This window comes from Schistocerca gregaria, chromosome 2 (genome assembly GCF_023897955.1).
Source record: "Schistocerca gregaria isolate iqSchGreg1 chromosome 2, iqSchGreg1.2, whole genome shotgun sequence".
NCBI classification, from domain to species: Eukaryota; Metazoa; Arthropoda; class Insecta; order Orthoptera; family Acrididae; genus Schistocerca; species Schistocerca gregaria.
This window is the reverse complement of record NC_064921.1, coordinates 751,330,414-751,350,715: the sequence shown is the minus strand read 5'-3', so window position 1 is coordinate 751,350,715 and position 20,302 is coordinate 751,330,414. Positions and strand designations below refer to the sequence as shown.

At 41.6% G+C, this 20,302-nt stretch overlaps 1 long non-coding RNA gene across 1 annotated transcript in view; it reads right to left on the bottom strand.

Annotated features, from left to right (window-relative positions):
- Positions 1-14,575, bottom strand: part of LOC126334935 (uncharacterized) — a 631,345-nt gene extending 616,770 nt beyond the window's left edge. The window contains exon 1 of the long non-coding RNA XR_007564789.1: positions 14,511-14,575. This is a non-coding gene — a long non-coding RNA (uncharacterized LOC126334935). The remainder of the gene's footprint in view (positions 1-14,510) is intronic.
- Between the last annotated feature and the right edge of the window lie 5,727 nt (positions 14,576-20,302).

The window sequence follows — 20,302 nt, the reverse complement described above, 5'->3', positions numbered from 1 at the left end:
AAGTCACATGCTGTCATGGGAACTACACAATATTTCAATGAAGCAGCTGTTATTATTCTTCTGGTGCAACTACATGGAGAGTGAATGTATATGTTACTTTGCTGAACAAATTCAGTATGACGAGGAGATGGGTAGTCCACACACAACGATGTGTGTGTGTGTGTGTGTGTGTGTGTGTGTGTGTGTGTGTGTGTGTGTGTGTGTGTGTGTGCGCGCGCGCAGATGTGAACAAATTCAGTATGACGAGGAGATGGGTAGTCCACACACAACGGTGTGTGTGTGTGTGTGTGTGTGTGTGTGTGTGTGTGTGTGTGTGTGTGTGTGTGCGCGCGCGCGCAGATGTCTGTATGTGCAACAGACTGCTGCAAATCTCATGTGTCTTATTATACAATTTCAGTCTACTGCGACCTGCCAGTCTAGGAAAGAAATTTAGTAGCAAGTGGCCACATTCATCCGAAATATATTTTCATTTAAGGACGCTAAATCACAATGGAGGAAAATCTTCTATGGTCTGTATTTGAAAAAATCAAATGCTATCAAAGTGTCAGAGGTGGGAGGAAAGATCTAAATTATCAAGAGAATGGCTTTATAAGTGATGGTAGTTTCCACATATTTATTTCACGGGCTACAGCAAAAACCCAATGAGCAACATAATTATTTGTGAATGGACATTGTAATTGCTTATTCAAGCTTTCCAAATACAGTGATAATTTTTTGTAAACTACACAAAGTAAATGATACCTCTATGTGCCAGTATTGATATGAATGTTAATCTTTGACTGGAAGAATTATGTATTTGTGCTCCATGCCTGTTGATTGATATATTTTTCTGTAACAGTTGTAGTTCTGTTGGTCTTCAGTCTTGCATGGATGTGGATAAAGAGATTTGATTCTACACATCTTCATTGCACTCACATAAAAATACATTCATGAAACTACGTTGTAGAAGAGTAAGTATTGTCAGACGAAATGTGTTTTGTGAAGTGAGACGTATGTTATTTTATTACAACCGTCATTTGTCTCTATATAAATAGGAGTCGAAAGAAAATCTTTTCGTGTTCGGATTAGAACCCGAAGCAGTGTTCCTTCGGACATGCATTATCGTAATTCGAAATAACGCAGGCATTGCAATATCATACTTATTCGCCGACACCTGGCGAGCGGCTTTCAAGTAAAACGTCTCTCCTGTAAGGGAATATACGTAATGGATTACGAGTGAGGGTTATACACGCATGGTTGACGTATGAAAGTTTGGATCTGGAGGTGAGTCGTGCTCGGATATCCGGATAGTAAGGCATAAGCGAGAAATCCAGGATAGAGCTCCGGTCCGGCCCAAATTTTCACTGTCGTCATTCCGTTATACAGCTGGTAGTTGTCCATATTCGCAACCGCGAATGCATTTAATGCAGTACAATGAAGGTATTGAGTCTTGCAGCTGCTATATGCTACATACTACCGGGGCATCTTAGATTTTGTTCCAGGTTTTGAGATAGTTTTGTTGTGGAAACTATTAAAAGCAACTCGCATTGAATTCTACACAAAGTTTCGAACATCTGTAAACAGTTACCTGTCTTGGTGAAAGCTTGCAGGGAGTTCCAAACCGCTTTAACGGTGGAAGCAGACTTGTTGGCCGTAAGTGGTTTCACGCACTGTGTTCTACTACTACTACCACCACGTGTAACGCAATAATAGTATTGCCATCGACACGATCTTTGTAGAGTTTCCGAAGAACTGTCAGTGATATCACCTGCAAGTCGTGGGAAAGGGTTCGCAACGACAATGTAGGTGAAAAAATTTATCGATTTCATTGCGTGACCAACAAATGGTTCGAATGGCTCTGAGCACTATGGGACTTAACATCTGAGGTCCTCAGTACCCTAGAACTTGTTAAACCTAACCAACCTAAGGACATCGCACACATCCATGCCCGAGGCAGGATTCGAACCTGTGACCGTAGCAGCAGCGCGGTTCCGGACTGAAGCGCCTAGAACCGCTCGGCCACAACGACCGGCCGTGACTAACATCACGGGGCCCTATACTGAAAATGTCTTTCCGCTCTCTTCTTTTTAGTGTGTGAAAAGATTCACTTACTGACACTCTTCTTTCACATGCAATAAATATGGTAGCCAAGCCTCGAAACACACTACACAATACGAAAAGTTCTGGAACAGCCCCTCTCGAGGACCACGCCCACGACACTGTTACCGGCATTTTCCGCTTTTTGTATCATCCCGCGGTTAGTTGGGAAGGCTCTGTAAACGACGTGTTTGCAGACGAACAGTAATTAAATTCAGTTTTTTGTTGGCGAGAGATGAAAGTAAATAATAAAACGCATGTCATGAAAATTAAAAAGCCGATCTCGCAAAAATCCCTTTCATTCGGTCATATCTGTCACGTATCTATTGCATTACGTCACAAAATTATTTGTTTCTCTCGTGTTAAGCTGTGTGCACCATAAGCGAATAAAATGTGGCAATCATTTGTGTTTAAACTGATGAAAAAAAATCAATTTGGTGGAGAACCGGGCGAACATGTACACGTGTAGTGTTGTATCTCATGCGTTGTCCTATTGCTCGATTCAGCCCGATCAGATTAGAGCAGTGATTGTGGAACTTTTACTCAGGAACCAATACTGACATTGTGAGGCGACCCCTCGGGCTGCGTATGTAGCGATCTTATTAGTATTGGTAACCTACCTACCAACCCAACGACCAAAGACCCGACTAGACGAGTTGTGACAAGTTGGTCGTTGGCCCTAAAGTACTCGTCGTTGAAAGTCGATAATATTCGGAACAACTGTTGTCGACTTTTCTCTGTTTCAGATTATGCCACACTCAGCGACCCCGAAGTGGTGACTCTGTAATCGTCTGACGAAGTGTTATCTGTGTGAGTGGATGATTAAGTCATTAATAACAGTAACTGTACTTATATTACATTAATTACGCAATATGAGAGAATATCACAATCAGACCGGCACTGGCCGTTTGTGAGGGACCTCTAGTGTCATTTGGACGCACTGAAATACCTGTATAATTAGCCTTCAACGTAATTTAAAATTAGACCACAACTAACTTGAATCATCTGACACGCCGTACGGCTTGCCTGGCGCCACGCGAATGACGTCGCTAGCTATTACAACGAAATCTGCAAGCCTTAGCCTAAGGCGTGTCCTGGCAGCAACACTTACGCGACTGGCGGTTGTGGTGAATGTGTCGGCAGACGCTTCAGCAGACGACAGGTGTGCTTATGTTGGCGAGATGGCGCTGTATTGCTTTTGCCTATGACAGTGCTTCGTAATCAGTACGTAATTACCCCCTGAGGTACAAAACGAAATTTTCTGGGGAGGTAAAGGCTAAAGGATTTGACTGTGTTTCTGTCACCAAAATAAATTACATTTAAAAAACCATTACTCTTGTCGCTTCTTCTCGTAAGACTGTAATATAGATAAGTTATTTTTCAAATGCTAGCTTTAGGTGTGACAGTGCGGTGGGCTCACGTACTCCGCCCATTACACACACACTTTGTACTTCGCACCATCCGTCGATGACATTAAAATTGAGACATACACATCATATAAGCACAAATATTTCATGAGAATGCCTTCTGTCAATTGTAGGTACTTCCTGCAGCAGGAATTGCTTCATTGCTCACTTTGCAGCAGATAAACGAAGCAATTGTCAATACAACACTGTAATATTATTGGATTGGATTGTTTGGGGGGGGTGGGGGAGACCAAACACAGTGAGGTCATCGGTCTCATCGGATTAGGGAAGGACGGGGAAGAAAGTCGGCCGTGCCCTTTCAAACGAACCATCCCGGCATTTGCCTGGAGCGATTTAGGGAAATCACAGAAAACCTAAATCAGGATGGCCGGACGCGGGATTGATCCGTCTTCCGCCCGAATGCGAGTCCCGTGTGCTAACCACTGCGCCACCTCGCTCAGTTGTACTATTATTATTATTATTATTATTATTATTATTACTGGCGGTAGTGACCACGCACAAACGGCTGCCATCTAATAGTCTTCCGCTTTCTGCCACTTCAGAAGTAAGGAATCCAGCAGTCAAGTGATTTAGAAACAATAACGGCAGTGCACGTATTTTAACTTCGTTAATTTTAAAAAGAGAGTGCAGGGTACGGAAGAATCACGTGTCACTCGGGAGAGAAGTGTTTAAAAGGTATCATGTTTTGTAAAAAGTGTCTACCCTCAATGAGGATACTCAGTTTCTGTTTCTCATAAGGCATTGTAGGTAGAAACAGAGATGCACCGAAAATTATATCACTCAGTAAAAAAAAAAACTCATTGACTCATTAGTTCGTGGTTTACATCTACAAAAACTAAATATCATTTAAGAATGAAGTCGCATACTGCGATTATGGTTCCGCATCAGCTGTACAATGTTTCAGGACATGCGAAAATTTGTGCAAGACTGGGACTCGAATCTGAATTTGCCACTTGTCGCAGGCGGCCGCCTTAATCACTTCGACTATCCGACCACGCTTCCAGGAGCGGCCAAAATCTCCGTTTCTCCTGTAAGTCTGCTCGGACAGCTGAATTAGTCAAGGCTACCGCTCGCGACAAGCGAGAAATACGGATTCGAGTCACAGACCCGCACAAATTTTCATTTGTCGCGAAATATTCTACAGCTGATGAGGAACCGGAATCGCAGATTGCGAGTTCATTTTTGATTGAGCGCGGCTGTTGACCGTCAGTGCAGTATCTCAGACATTGTGCTGCAGTAAATGTTATTTATATTTCGTCGTTTTAAAAATAAAACCCTTCGAAGATAATTCTGATCACACTTAGGAGTAATGATCTCAGAAATGTTGGGAACTACTGCCACTGGCCTAGGCTGAAGATGGCAACACTGACTCACGGTGGCAACAGCGTACCTCAGTCGTTCATTGCATCAATCTTTTATTATTGTCTATGTCTTCTTCCTCGTCTTCGTCTTGTTCTTCTTCTGCCACTCAAGGTTTAGGCCTATGGCCTGTTCCTGTCCCGCTGTCTCTACCTCGACATATTGCTTATGTTCAGAATGATGATAAACATTATTTGAAATTTTTGTTATTCAATTATAAAGCTAAAAGATCACCTCAAACATAGGCATGACCTACAAACCTCCACAGCAAATGTCTACAACGTAAGTATATACACGGGAGTTGTGTATTTTGGAATCTACATAGTAAGTGGGGACTCGAATTCATACCATTTAAAATAAAACTGCATGTAGTTCTTACACTTCTTGCTTTGTTCATTTCATAGTTCACTCCGTGTTGACGTTTTATGTAGCTTGAACGAAACGATGCCTTTGGTAGTTGTCAACCTACGTATTCTGAAACTTGATGAGCAGGAAGTCGCTGGTACTATCTGTTGAACTAACGGGTGTACCGTAAGTTGAGAAACAGAAAAGACAAAGACGGAAGAAAGGGAGATCAAGGTTTAACGTACCATCGACATATAGGGGTCATTAGAGACGGAGCACGAGCTAGCAATGTTTCAGGAATGGGGAAGAAAATCGGCAGTGTCCTTCCAAAGGCACCGTCCAAAGTATTTGCCTCGAGCGGTTTATGGAAATCACAGAAAAACAAATCTGGGATGCCGGACGCAAATTTGAACCGTCGTCCTCCCGAATGCGAATCAGTGTGCTAACCCAGAAAATAACGACGAACATCACAGTTTTTGCCACGTACATTTAAAATGTATGTGGAGGAAGTAATCACGGGAATTGAAGATTATTTCAGAACAGAACGAGAAGTGCTAAAGGAAAATACACAAACAATGTTATGATAACCAGACGACATTGCTCCTTTGGCCAAATTAATAAATATTTTCAAAAATTGAATAGAACGAACAGATCACCTAACACGGAAATGCTCCATCCGCTTTTATATTCTGCTATTAGCTCCATTTGCATTTTCTTTACTGGGCGATGGCACCCGCTTTGTCATTTTCACGATATCTGTCATTTCAGCGTCCATGCGACCGCCTCAAGGAACATATGCCGAACAATCTTCTTGATGATAATTTCGTAGAACGAGAATTCGGTATCTCGAAATTATTTCTGCAATTTGAACAATGTAGTAGTAGTTCTTCCCGTCAACAACGATAAGGTTCGTTGAAGCAGTAACAAAGCAGATGGGAACTATGGAAAGAAAAATTTGGTTTTAACGTCCCGTCGACGACGAAACAATTATAATCAGAACAGAGTCTCCTATTTGACGCAAACGGATCACGATATCCTACCTTTCTTTTTCGTATGTGACATTCAAGCGTTCACCTTACGTTACTAAAGAAAACCATGGCGTTCTGACTTTCTATCCGTTTCTTCCATTTCGAACCATTCATTCTTCTTAACGTGATTATAAAAGGTAACTCTGCGTTTGCGCATTGTTTAAGTAATATTGTCCATTTTAGAACATATCTCTTATTTCGATTCTTTTATTTTGATTCCATTTTTGTAATTTAGTCTTAGTAGATTGTACAACATATTTCTGTACTTTTTCATACAGCACCGCTATTAGACATCTCTCAAAGATAGTGAGAAGCTCGGATGCAGATAGAAAACTTATTTCATGATACTGAATTTAGCTATTTATGGATAAGCACTTCTTGTTTATGTTTTGTGTGGTCTGGCAAATTATCTCCTTTTTCTGACTCTTTCTTTTTAGGCGGTTTTATTGTTTGTACCAGCTGCGCTCGCGTATCAGTAGTTCTTTTACGAGTGATGACGAGTAAGCAAGCTAGCAATCTATGCTCACCTGGATGCACAATGGTTGGTTGGTTGGTTGGTTTGTGTGCGTGTGTGCGTGTGCGTGTGCGTGTGTGCGTGTACGCACGTGCCCGTGCGCTAGTATGTAATGCCAGTGTATAGCTACATAATGAATGTATTTCTGTTACTGTATTTTGCCATATGTCGAGTCTTAATATAAAAATATTATATCTTAACACAGTTCTGTAACTGTGTTAAGATCTTGCAATAAATAATTGATGAGACAGGAAATTTATTGTAGTTTTTAATATTTTTATACTAAGAGTCGACGTTTTCGATCTTTCTTCTTTCAGAGGACGCAGAGATCTTACGGGATGGATATTCGTGAACATGCTTTTTTTTTAAGTTCAAATCTGCAACTTTGAGTGTTGCCTATGGGCTTTATTCATGGTAATTTCAGAAGAGATTTTTAACTGAAATTGCAATCCTTTAAACTGAAAATGCAAGTCCGTCGGAATAATTGGGATTCGTGGAATCTGAACACTTTCTCCTTTAGCTGCGCCACTAGTTGCATATGTAACAGCGCTAACGATATTTCATTCCAGATGTGTAATTAGTACGTTTCTGCCGTAACACAAGGTGGTCGTTTCAAGATTTCGTAGTAATATACACGTTCTCCGTCCAAATTCCGGCGGATCTGAGATTTCTCTGAGCTTTGTTGGGTTCGAGCAACTTTTTCAGCTCGGGCTCCCTTGGAGCTACGCGTAAAATCAAACTTCAGTTTGTGACGAAAATCGTAAATTAAATAATATTAATAATAAGTCTCTGAAGTAATCAGTTTTAATCACAGTTGTCTGGCTCATGATTGGATTTTATTACAGTGTCTCCCCATTATTTCGCCGTAAGAACTGCCCAGCTTCGGCAAGTAGTTCTTATCAAAGTTTCATAAACCGCGCGCAGTATTCAACATTGAAATCGCACTGTTGCATAGTAATCTATAAACACTACGAGTCGCCGACTTCCGCGCTAGCGTTGTCTGCATCCCACTCACGTACACCATATTCAAGAGTATTAACAATCCCCTAAAAAATAATACAAGAACGCAACTTAAAAAGAAGGTGGAAAGTTTGTTTTAGAATTTTTAACATGGTTTATGAACTTTTTAACTAGTGTAAAAAAAGATGTTCCGGTCCCTACTACAACTTTTCATGAATTGATTTTTTTTTAACTTTCTAAACTATCTGATGTTCTCCCTCTGACTTCACGCTATATCCTTACCAAATTTTATTAAAATCGGTTCATCATTTTAGTCTTGAAAACATAAGACAGATAATCTTGAACACGGTTAGAAAAAAGATACGGATGCAGAGTCGCATTTTCCATTAACACAGTTTGCAAAAAAATCTAATTCACAATTTGAAATCTTCGATTACTCCTTTGCACAATTCAGATGTCTATAACATAACCGGTGCCATTTGTCCAGTTTATCACAGACTGAAAGAACCATCAGCAACAGATGAAAAAAGCGTTTCTGAGGAAGAAAGGGTATTATTATGCGCAGTTCGCCCTTTGCGGATTATTACAGGCCACAAACCGAAGGGAGTCGATGAAGTTACTATCCTCCATAACGAAAGAAAGGTTATACGCTCGGTATTCTTGAAAATCTGGAAATTTTTAAGCGTACGTCCGTTAATGATTATCTCATTCTTAATAAAGAGTTACAAGTGCGAAATAAAAATTTCCTTAACAGCCTCAAAGCGTTATTGGCAACTTTTTGACTGAAGGTTTCTGCACACAGTTCTCAAACATCGTTTTTCTCCACATGTAGTTGTCATTGTATTTCATGCTACTTCTGCTGATTTCGAGTCCTTCAATGGTTTATGCACTGGACAGATGGGGTGTATCAAATACTGTTTCAGTTTGCGGTATTTCCTGTGTATTTCATTTATTACCATTTTTTATACGTCTGTATTAATGTCTGACTCCTGTAGTAACTATTTTCGTTATTCCTACTCTGTTAATTCTTTTCAGTTTGAGCACTTTAATGCTGTCTGCTTTAAAAGATGGTTTGTATCAACTGCTGTTTCACTTTGTCAGCACATCCTGTATATTTTATTTATTACCTACTTTTATACTTCTGTTGCTATAACTATTTTCATTTACTACGTAACTGTTTTCTTCATTTGTGCCGCTCTACGCTATTCGCGCCCCACAGGCGGCTCGCACTGCGCTTTTCCCACGTAGTGGCGTAAGCAGTTCACAAACAAGTGGTTCAAATGGCTCTGAGCACTATGGGACTTAACATCTGAGGTCATCAGTCCCCTAGAACTTAGAACTACTTAAACCTAACTAACCTAAGGACATCACACACATCCATGCCCGAGGCAGGATTCGAACCTGTGACCGTAGCAGTAGCGCGAATCCGGACTGAAGCGCCTAGAACCGCTCGGCCACATCGGCCGGCGATTCACAAACCTTTCAGTCTCATGTCAGTTCTAGCTGCTTGCTATGCTTGTGGTTTTAATGTTCGCTTCACGAGATAACTTTTACTTGTTTGACTTGACCATTTCAGCTCAGATGGTTTCGTCATCTCTCCGTGCAATGTTAATCTCTGTAAGTAATGCCTGTTCTGTTTTTAATACTTCTTGTGCTATTTAAGGTTTTTGATATGACAATTATTCTTCTACGTCGATTAAAAAATTTTATAGGTAACTAAAACTTTTTCTGATGAAGTTACCCTTAGTCGATATCGAAACCAGGTCAATGCAGCCGGTTGGCTCTTTTTATCGTATATGAAGACCCTGAGGAAAAGTGGGTAAGTCCATTCCATTAATAAATGAGTTTATGCCAAATTCTGATGGGCAGCCATCGGCAGCACAAGACAGTTAAAATGACTTTCAAATAACGTAGCAAGACACTGAGATACAAAGAGTGTTACTTTCAGTGGTAACGGACAGAACGTTCTAAGTCGCCTTCCCACGGAAAGAGTGAGCCAAGTCCAAGGTTTGCTTTAACTGTTTGTGGAACACCTGTTATGTCAATTGGGTTGTGACTGAAAACATGATCGACTGAGTTTCTTACTCTTTGTTTTTTTTATAGTAAAAGTGTTTAGTTTGAAAGGTGAAAGTAGTGTCGTCCCCTTAGGATCTTTAAATGTGTCGTCATTTGAAGGGGAGAAGACACCTGTCAATCAGGTAAAAAGAGAAAAAGTTATGACAAAATTAATAATATTGTACAGCAATACATTATGAGTTTGGCAGTGACAGCACATGCTCATAGTTTGCGTGTTTGAAACAAATCAATCCCACGAAAGAGGACATCTTATCAATTAATTAGGTGTCTGGAATGACAAATGTTCCTATATAACCAGCTTTGTTTCGGTGACATTAATTACACGTAGAAGGCCTGTGCATGACGATTCCAATGCAGAGATTGCGCTTTACGATAAGAATCAAACAAAATGAAGCTGTAAGTGAAACTCCTGCTTGTCGAAAGGTCTTCACTGTTTTGCATGGGATTATCGTTTTTCAGTTTCAACACTCTTCAATTGTCCAACAGTGATGCAACATTTTGTACTTACACTGAAGTTTTAGGAAATAAAGGAGAGAAGAAAGTTATTTTATTCATCATTATGTGAGTGAAATAGTTGATCCAAAACTAAGGGTTCTTGAAATATTCTGTGATTCGTGCTCAGGACAGAATAAGAACTATAAAGCGTTCATATATCATCGGTATCTCGTGCATACCATTAAGAGATAAGACAACGTCAAAATAGTATTTCCAGTAAGAGGATGTTCTAATATGTAATGTGATAAAAGCTTTGGTTTGACAAAGAGAAAGTTCCTGCAGAGCTACCAAGATGATTTTGAAGCTGCAAGAGTGAATTTCATGCCTCACAAACTAATTCTTGTTCAACAAGAAAGTATACGACAATGAACGATCTTTTTAAAAGCATGTTACAAATCGAAGTTGTTGTGAACGAAAATAAGCAGGTTTGCTTGCAATGCAGACTGAACATCACTACGTTTGGAACATTCTGTTGGTCTACAAATAGACGTCGAGCCTGAGTGTCATCAACATTGACCTGAAGATTCTTGCGACCTCATCGAGCATGCAATAGTGTTCTGTAATACGAAGTTTTTGAAACATAAATCACGCTTGCTTTGAAAAAGCTAATACTGGGGGCATATTTTCAGACTTCCTGCCAATATCTCATTAAAAATATGCAGGCTTTCAAGAATTTCAACAGTTTTCTGGTCAAGGCTCAAGAAACTTCTATTTCAGTCTACCACATAACGAATAAAAATGCAAGAGCAACAAATAGAAACTTTCAACGCTAAAGAACACGTAGATAAAACAAAAGCTGTTACTAGTTTCTTTTCCTAGTAAAGATGTATCCCTTTTGTATGTATTGCGTTTTTATCATAAAATTTCAAATGTCATTTTTTTCAGATGTGCATCCTCTAAAACCATTAAATTTAGCGTTATAATTATATTGCTTGCACTTGATTGGAGTGTTCTGCGTATTTTTTGTAATCTTGAAAGTTTAAATCTCCTCTCCTGATAAATGTACAAAATGTGACTTACCCAGTTTTTTCCGTGGGCTCTTCATATTTTATTTATCAAGTCAACATCCCTTTTTCTCAACGCATACTAATGGCACAGGGATGATTGAGATATCGTTAGAAAGTTTCTTAATCGGCTTCTGACACTGCATACGGATTCCGTACTAAAACTTACTATTTGTAGAAAATTTTAACATAAAAGAGACGTTTAATTATCTTAGGCAAAAGAGCTTCATACCTATTAATTACGAAGGTAAAATATTAATCGCGAGTAAAAGAAGCCCATTTTATTTTATTACAAATGCCATTTTATTTGTTTTAAAATACTTATTAACCGGATAATTTGTATACAGCACTGTCACAGATAATAACCGTAGCCACTACCATAGTCCACTGCCTCTTCCTGTCGTAGGTGACTTTTCTACACGAATACACTATCCCAAATGATAAACATATTTGTCTTTGCCGCCTTTAATTAAGACTTACCTAGTTTTACTACGGCCTAAAATCTGAAGTACATAGAGTTTATCGCGGCATTAGTGATATACATCGTAAGAAGCGAAAACTACATTGTAACATATACACTTCGTATTTACTTACTACTTTGTATTTTATCTCATTAAACTTCTATTAAACAACAGGTAAAAGAAAATATTACCGTCGAACGTGAAAAATTACAAGCAACTGATGATGGTCAATTATTGTCATAAGCAGTAAATTAAATTTCTTTAATGTCACTGTGGAGCTGCCCTGCAAAAAATAAATCACTTTGGTGGTGAATGCCCGAAACGAGCCTTCGGGGATCAATAAATGACATCCACTATGCATCAGCTGAAGGGCTCAACTGGATCAACAGATTGGACTTAAAAATCTAAGAACTTGTGTAATGTGTACATTATTAAGCGTAATACTTTGGACATTTGATTCTGTATGTATTTTGATCCAAGCTCTGAATCATCATACGATAGATAAAAATTTCTTTATTTCTTTTATTTTGTGTTTTTATTTGCTCATTAGTTAAAACGATTGTCAACAACAGGGCGGTATAAATGCTACTGCCATAAACAATAACTGAAAAGTTTACGATGCCGGGGATACCAATTGATATAGAATGCCTGACAGACAACAAAGTAAACTCCTCTTGGCAACTCTATTCTGTACTGTAGTACAACTTCTGTTACTGAATGTGTACAATGTGGTGGGTAGAACATACTATTTCACAACATTTGTACAGCTTTTTTTCCTTTTTGGATAAAGCAGCTTAGAAATGTTCAGAATATTACCGTATGTACAAATTAATCTGAGATGTGAGTGAAAAATAACTTATTATGATCCATGGTGCAAAATCATCCATGGAGCATGAAACTAACTAGAACGCTATATGCAGTTCAGTTAGAACCGACGCTCCATAAAGGGTGACCAACTAAAACACCTGCTCAGAGAGAAGGGCGGCATTCCCGTAACCACCCTCATCCCAACGAAAATACTTCAAATACTGTCATTTAAAACAACGGAAGTGCGGTTTCACAAGGATTCCCTAGCCCTTCATGTTGTAAAGTAACAGAGTTACTTTCGCATTTATAATATGGTAGGGACTGCTAAAATATTAGGGATCTATGGAACAGTAAAAATTAAAAGTAGGGTGATAGTAGGTTATATATGGGGAAGAAAGGGGGCGTGGTGCTCCAAAATCGAACCCAGGACCTGACCTGGGGAGATGTTGGGTATAGGTTGGAGAAGATGTTGGAGAAGATTTTGGGAAGATAGGGAAGAGATGGTAAACTACAATAATACAGTTGACAGAGTGATGAATTAAAAATATACCTCGTTAGGAAATTTTATCTGCTGTGACGGAACTAAGCAGTTTTCTTTCTCCGAAGCTGCTGTTATTACACGCCCGTATTCGGGACTTGACGCACAGCAGCTGAGATGCGAATGTCGTGGGCAGGGCCTGTGGAAAACGGCTCCATATGGCATCGGCGGATCCCAGCGTCGACTGCCTGGTCGATACAGCCGGAGCGAGTTGGCGCGCGGCCGACGCCCCCCTGCTGCCTCCGGCAGCGACGCCTCGCGAGATCACCGCCAGGACACGCCTACCTGCCGCCGCGGCCGCTGGCACTGTCAGAGGGGCACACCCCACGCCCCCACCACCCCCTCCGCCGACCTAGCACTGCCACCCTTGGGGTACCAGCGCCGCTCTCCGAACAAAGGGTAACAGCTACACGTGTGGGCCATCAGGCGAGACGATAATACACACTACTCTGATACGCTGCAACTTCAGGAGCACACAATCATAGCCTGGAATTTTCTTTCTTAAATAACTGTCAAAAAAAAATTTTTTACGACATAATTATAGGTTGCTGTCTATTGACAAAACTGAACAGAAAATTACACCACATCTTGATCGAGTTTTATTTGAATATGTCGCGTCACATTGCGAGCCATCTGACATTGTATTCCCGGCGATCCTGTCTGACCCTATGAAGCTCGGAGCTGTCCTACTTCTGTTAAGTTCAGAAAAGTACATTTTTCCTTCACTTAAATATTCCAATAAACGGATCGCAGCTACTTGCTAACTGCACGTAGCCAGAATATCTCTAGCCCCAAGTTCAATCAAAGCTTATAACAGTATTTCTACAAGCGGCCATTCAAACTTATAAAGTTTTATCTTGGCCTGCCAGTCCCCACGACATACCTGGAATATGAAAGTAGGAAATGAAATTTCAGCTTCACATTTCAAGAAATCAACGTTAAGATCACTCTTGCACCGACAACGCACCGCTCCCCAGACGCGCGAAACAGGTAACTAGTCGTAATACATCGACGTTTAAGGGTTTTCAGCTTCTGAAATCGCCTCTCGGTTCCAAGACTTAAATTAATAGCCGCTTTCAAAGGAGGTTTCAAACAAAAGTAGCTGTCTATAAGAAACAGCAGCAGTCATAACACTACTTTCACGAAGCAGAATCAAAGGTCAAAAAGAAATAATTGCGACAGAAAAGTGACATGACAACATATAGTTGAAGTGCGCAATTTATAATTTTAAGGCTTACTCTTGTGTTGACAAGAACGTAGGCAATTTGGCACTAGAAAGACGTAGCTTAAATAAACATCGAGAATATTCTGTATTCACTCGGTGCAATACGTATCAGCAGGCTATACATGCAACAGTACTTGACCTACTAAAATCTTTGTCATAAATCTTTTTAGAAAGGGCGGCAGCCGCATCGCCTACCTGAGTGTCCAATGCCGCTATCTCCTCTAAAGCCAGACACGGTAGAACGCGTGCGTTCAAAACGGACTCGCGAATCAAACTGGCGGCCACTGGACCGCTGCTCGTTCGCGAGGCCGCCGCCTTGCGGCAGCACATTCGCCAGGACGACGGCAGCGACTGTCCTGCCTCGGTGCGGTACCTCGCGAAAATGCTGTATCCGTGGCTTAGCCGTCTTCGGGAATTGATCTGTTGTGATTGCCAATTCACTGGGGATAAAAATGCAGTGTGTTTTCACCGAGTCTGAAATGTATAACTCTGCAGTTCACAAAATGCAGAAAAGTACTACTCCTACGACTACAATATTATACTTGGAATTAGTCCACTCACACAAATACGTTGGTATAACAATTTATGGAGGTGTGAAATTGAATGATCACATAGGCTCAACCAAAGGTAAAACAGGTGGCAGATTTCGGGTATTTGGTAGGATACTGGGCAAGTGCAGTTGGTTTTCAAAGGAGATTCCTTAGATGTCAATTGCGCCAATCACCCTAGAATATTGCTCAAATTTTGGAATCCATACCAAAATCACAAACAGGTGACACTGAAGATATACTAAGAAAAGTAGCATGAGTGGTCACAGAATTGTTTTAGGTGCGGAAGAACGCTATAGAATTAGTGAAAAACTTATCACGTGGAAAAAGACTCGAAGTTTCGAGAACAAGTATTGGGTGAGGAATCTAGGAACACAATACAACCATTTACTTATCGTTCACTTAGGGAACACGAAGCCAAGAAGCATTTAACCAATCATTCTTCTCACTTTGGGCAATATGAATGTAAGACATAGATGATTTTCAGCCGTTGATTGTGATAACCATCTCGAGTTTTTATGTTTCCTCACTATGGGCAGGAGAGTTTGGTTGTTTGAGTCAGTAGCAACCGACGCATAGTCTAAAATCACTGAGGGTACTTGTTGCCCACTGTATCCTCTGCTGTGCCTTTTGGCACCGTATCGTGTGAATAAGTACGGTTAATAGCAAGATTTGTGGTTTGAATATGGGCATGTCGGCCCGAAACCAGTAAGCACTACATACAGGGTGTTTCAAAAATGGCCGGTATATTTGAAACGGCAATAAAAACTGAACGAGCAGCGATAGAAATACACCGTTTGTTGCAATATGCTTGGGACAACAGTACATTTTCAGGCGGACAAACTTTCGAAATTACAGTAGTTACAATTTTCAACAACAGATGGCGCTGAAAGTGATGTGAAAGATATAGAAGACAACGCAGTCTGTGGGTGCGCCATTCTGTACGCCGTCTTTCTGCTGTAATCGTGTGCTGTTCACAACGTGCAAGTGTGCTGTGGACAACATGGTTTATTCCTTAGAACAGAGGATTTTTCTGGTGTTGGAATTCCACCGCCTAGAACACACTGTTGTTGCAACAAGACGAAGTTTTCAATGGAGGTTTAATGTAACCAAAGGACCTAAAAGCGATACATCTACATCTACATCTACATAACTACTCTGCAATTCACATTTAAGTGCTTGGCAGAGGGTTCATCGAACCACTATCTCTCTACTATTCCACTCCCGAACAGCGAGCGGGAAAAACGAATACCTAAACCTTTCTGTTCGAGCTCTGATTTCTCTTATTTTATTTTGATGATCATTCCTACCTATGTAGGTTGGGCTCAACAAAATATTTTCGCATTCGGAAGAGAAAGTTGGTGACTGAAATTTCGTAAAAAGCTCTCGCCGCGACGAAAAACGTCTATGCTGTAATGACTTCCATCCCAACTCGTGTATCATATCTGCCACACTCTCTCCTCTATAACGCGATAATACAAAACGAGCTGCCCTTCTTTGCACCCTCTCGATGTCCTCCGTCAATCCCACCTGGTAAGGATCCCACACCGCGCAGCAATATTCTAACAGAGGACGAACGAGTGTAGTGTAAGCTGTCTCTTTAGTGGACTTGTTGCATCTTCTAAGTGTCCTGCCAATGAAACGCAACCTTTGGCTCGCCTTCCCGACAATATTATCTATGTGGTCCTTCCAACTGAAGTTGTTCGTAATTTTAACACCCAGGTACTTAGTTGAATTGACAGCCTTGAGAATTGTACTATTTATCGAGTAATCGAATTCCAACGGAGTTCTTTTGGAACTCATGTGGATCATCTCACACTTTTCGTTATTTAGCGTCAACTGCCACCTGACACACCATACAGCAATCTTTTCTAAATCGCTTTGCAGCTGATACTGGTCTTCGGATGACCTTACTAGACGGTAAATTACAGCATCATCTGCGAACAGTGTAAGAGAACTGCTCAGATTGTCACCCAGGTCATTTATGTAGATCAGGAACAGTAGAGGTCCGAGGACGCTTCCCTGGGGAACACCTGATATCACTTCAGTTTTACTCGATGATTTGCCGTCTATTACTACGAACTGCGACCTTCCTGACAGGAAATCACGAATCCAGTCGCACAACTGAGACGATACCCCATAGCTCCGCAGCTTGATTAGAAGCCGCTTGTGAGGAACGGTGTCAAAAGCTTTCCGGAAATCTAGAAATACGGAATCAACTTGAGATCCCCTGTCGATAGCGGCCATTACTTCGTGCGAGTAAAGAGCTAGCTGCGTTGCACAAGAGCGATGTTTTCTGAAGCCATGCTGATTACGTGTCAATAGATCGTTCTCTTCGAGGTGATTCATAATGTTTGAATACAGTATATGCTCCAAAACCCTACTGCAAACCGACGTCAATGATATAGGTCTGTAGTTAAATGGATTACTCCTACTACCCTTCTTGAACACTGGTGCGACCTGCGCAATTTTCCAATCTGTAGGTACAGATCTATCGGTGAGCGAGCAGTTGTATATGAGTGCTAAGTAGGGAGCTATAGTATCAGCGTAATCTGAAAGGAACCTAATCGGTATACAATCTGGACCTGAAGACTTGCCCGTATCAAGCGATTTGAGTTGCTTCGCAACCCCTAAGGTATCTACTTCTAAGAAACTCATGCTAGCAGATGTTCGTGTTTCAAATTCTGGAATATTCCATTCGTCTTCCCTGGTGAAGGAATTTCGGAAAACTGCGTTCAATAACTCCGCTTTAGCGGCACAGTCGTCGATAACAGTACCATCGGCACTGCGCAGCGTAGGTATTGACTGCGTCTTGCCGCTTGTGTACTTTACATACGACCAGAATTTCTTCGGATTTTCTACCAAATAAAGGATCTGTTTGAAAAATTTCAACGGACTGGGAACGTGACGGATGAATGTGCTGGAAAGGTAGGGCGACCGCGTACGGCAACCACAGAGGGCAACGCGCACCTAGTGCAGCAGGTGATCCAACAGCGGCCTCGGGTTTCCGTTCACCTTGTTGCAGCTGCGGTCCAAATGACGCCAACGTCCACGTATCGTCTCATGCGCCAGAGTTTACACCTCTATCCATACAAAATTCAAACGCGGCAACCCCTCAGCGCCGCTACCATTGCTGCACGAGAGACATTCGCTAACGATATAGTGCACAGGATTGATGACGGCGATATGCATGTGGGCAGCATTTGGTTTACTGACAAAGCTTAGTTTTACTTGGACGGCTTCGTCAATAAACAGAACTGGCGCATATGGGGAACCGAAAAGCCCCATGTTGCAGTCCCATCGTCCCTGCATCCTCAAAAAGTACTGGTCTGGGCCGCCATTTCTTCCAAAGGAATCATTGGCCCATTTTTCAGATCCGAAACGATTACTGCATCACGCTATCTGGACATTCTTCGTGAATTTGTGGCGGAACAAACTGCCTTAGACGACACTGCGAACACCTCGTGGTTTATGCAAGATGGTGCCCGGCCACATCGCATGGCCGACGTCTTTAATTTCCTGAATGGATATTTCGATGATCGTGTGATTGCTTTGGGCTATCCGAAACATACAGGAGGTGGCGTGGATTGGCCTCCATATTCGTCAGACATGAACCCCTGTGACTTCTTTCTGTGGGGACACTTGAAAGACCAGGTGTACCGCCCGAATCCAGAAACAATTGAACAGCTGAAGCAGTACATCTCATCTGCATGTGAAGCCATTCCGCCAGACACGTTGCCAAAGGTTTCGAGTAATTTCATTCAGAGACTACGCCATATTATTGCTACGCATGGTGGATATGTGGAAAATATCGTACTATAGAGTTTCCCAGACTGCAGCGCCATCTGTTGTTGACAATTGTAACTACTGTAATTTCGAAAGTTTGTCTACCTGAAAATGTACTGTTGTCCCAAGCATATTGCAACAAACGGTGTATTTCTATCGCTGCTCGTTTAGTTTATATTGCCGTTTCAAATATACCGGTTATTTTTGAAACACCCTGTATGATTTTATATCAATGTGGCTGAGACGGACGAAATAAACAATTACAGAATTTCCTCATTCCAGACTTTATCGATTTCCGTTGCAACTATCAAAGTGATACCACCAGCTGCAATTTGTGCGATAACTTCCCCAATACGCCTTGTCGTTCCCACACTCTACCTCATTCTTTCATTCAGTGTTCGCAACAGATCGCATAATGAAGAAACATCTTCTAATATTATGATTAATTTTAACCTTACAGTCTAACGCAAGTCAAGCATGCAAATTAAAATTATACATACGATACAATACACAATCAAAAATAGCCGGACACCATTATGTAATGCGAAATTGACCATCAGATGTCACGAGAGGCAGACCCGTCCATGTAAAACTAGGCGAGGAGTATTATGTTGTCAGGTGACAAACAGTTGACAGCAGAATGGATCCCTCAGGGGGGTTGGAGACTTCGAACGTGGAGTAGACACTGGATATCATCTGAATAACAAACACATTAGAGACATTCCAACCCTTCTAAATACTTCCAAGAGAGACTGTTGGTGGTATAATTGTGGTGTGGTAACGTAGAGGTACAACCACTGCTAAACCGAGACCAAGAAGATTTCGTGTAATGACGGACAGGCACAGCCGAGTATTGCGAAGGGAGGTTGTAAAAGAAAGCATCAGATCGATAAAGAAATCACTCATGAGTTCCAATGTGCGGCTACTGCAATGACTGTGCTTAGGGAGTTAGAAAGCATGCGGTAGAATGGTCGAGCAGTTCCTCACACTTCTGTAGTCACTACGAAGCGACACTTGAGGTGCTATGAAGACCGACGCCTCTGGACACTGGATGACTTGAAACGAGTGATCTGGAATGATGAACGCGCTATACCCCGTGGCAAACGGATGGAAGGGGCTGGTTTTGTCAAGTGCCTGGTAAAAGTTTCCTACCATCACGTGTAGCGCCAACAGTGGAGCCGCGTTGTCTAAGGCGCGTTGCCACGGTTCAAACATGGTTCAAATGGCTCTGAGCACTATGGGACTCAACATCTGAGGTCATCAGTCCCCTAGAACTTAGAACTACTTAAACCTAACTAACCTAAGGACGTCACGCACATCCATGCCCGAGGCAGGATTCCCACCTGTGACCGTAGCCGTCGGACGGTTCCAAACTGAATCGCCTAGAACCGCACGGCCACTCCGGCCGGCTGCCACGGTTCGCGCGACCCCTCCCCCCTCCCCTTTCCCTCTGCCGGAGGTTCCTTCCTCGGGCATTGTCCTTAGCGCAAGTTAGTTTAAGTTAGATTAAGTAGTTTGTATGCTTAGTGACCGACGACCTCAGCAGTTTGGTCCCATAGGAACTTCACCTCACCTCAACAACAGTACGAGGAGATGCACCTACGATAAGGGAGAGTTTTTCGTGGTTGGGGTGTGATCACCTCATTGCGCTTA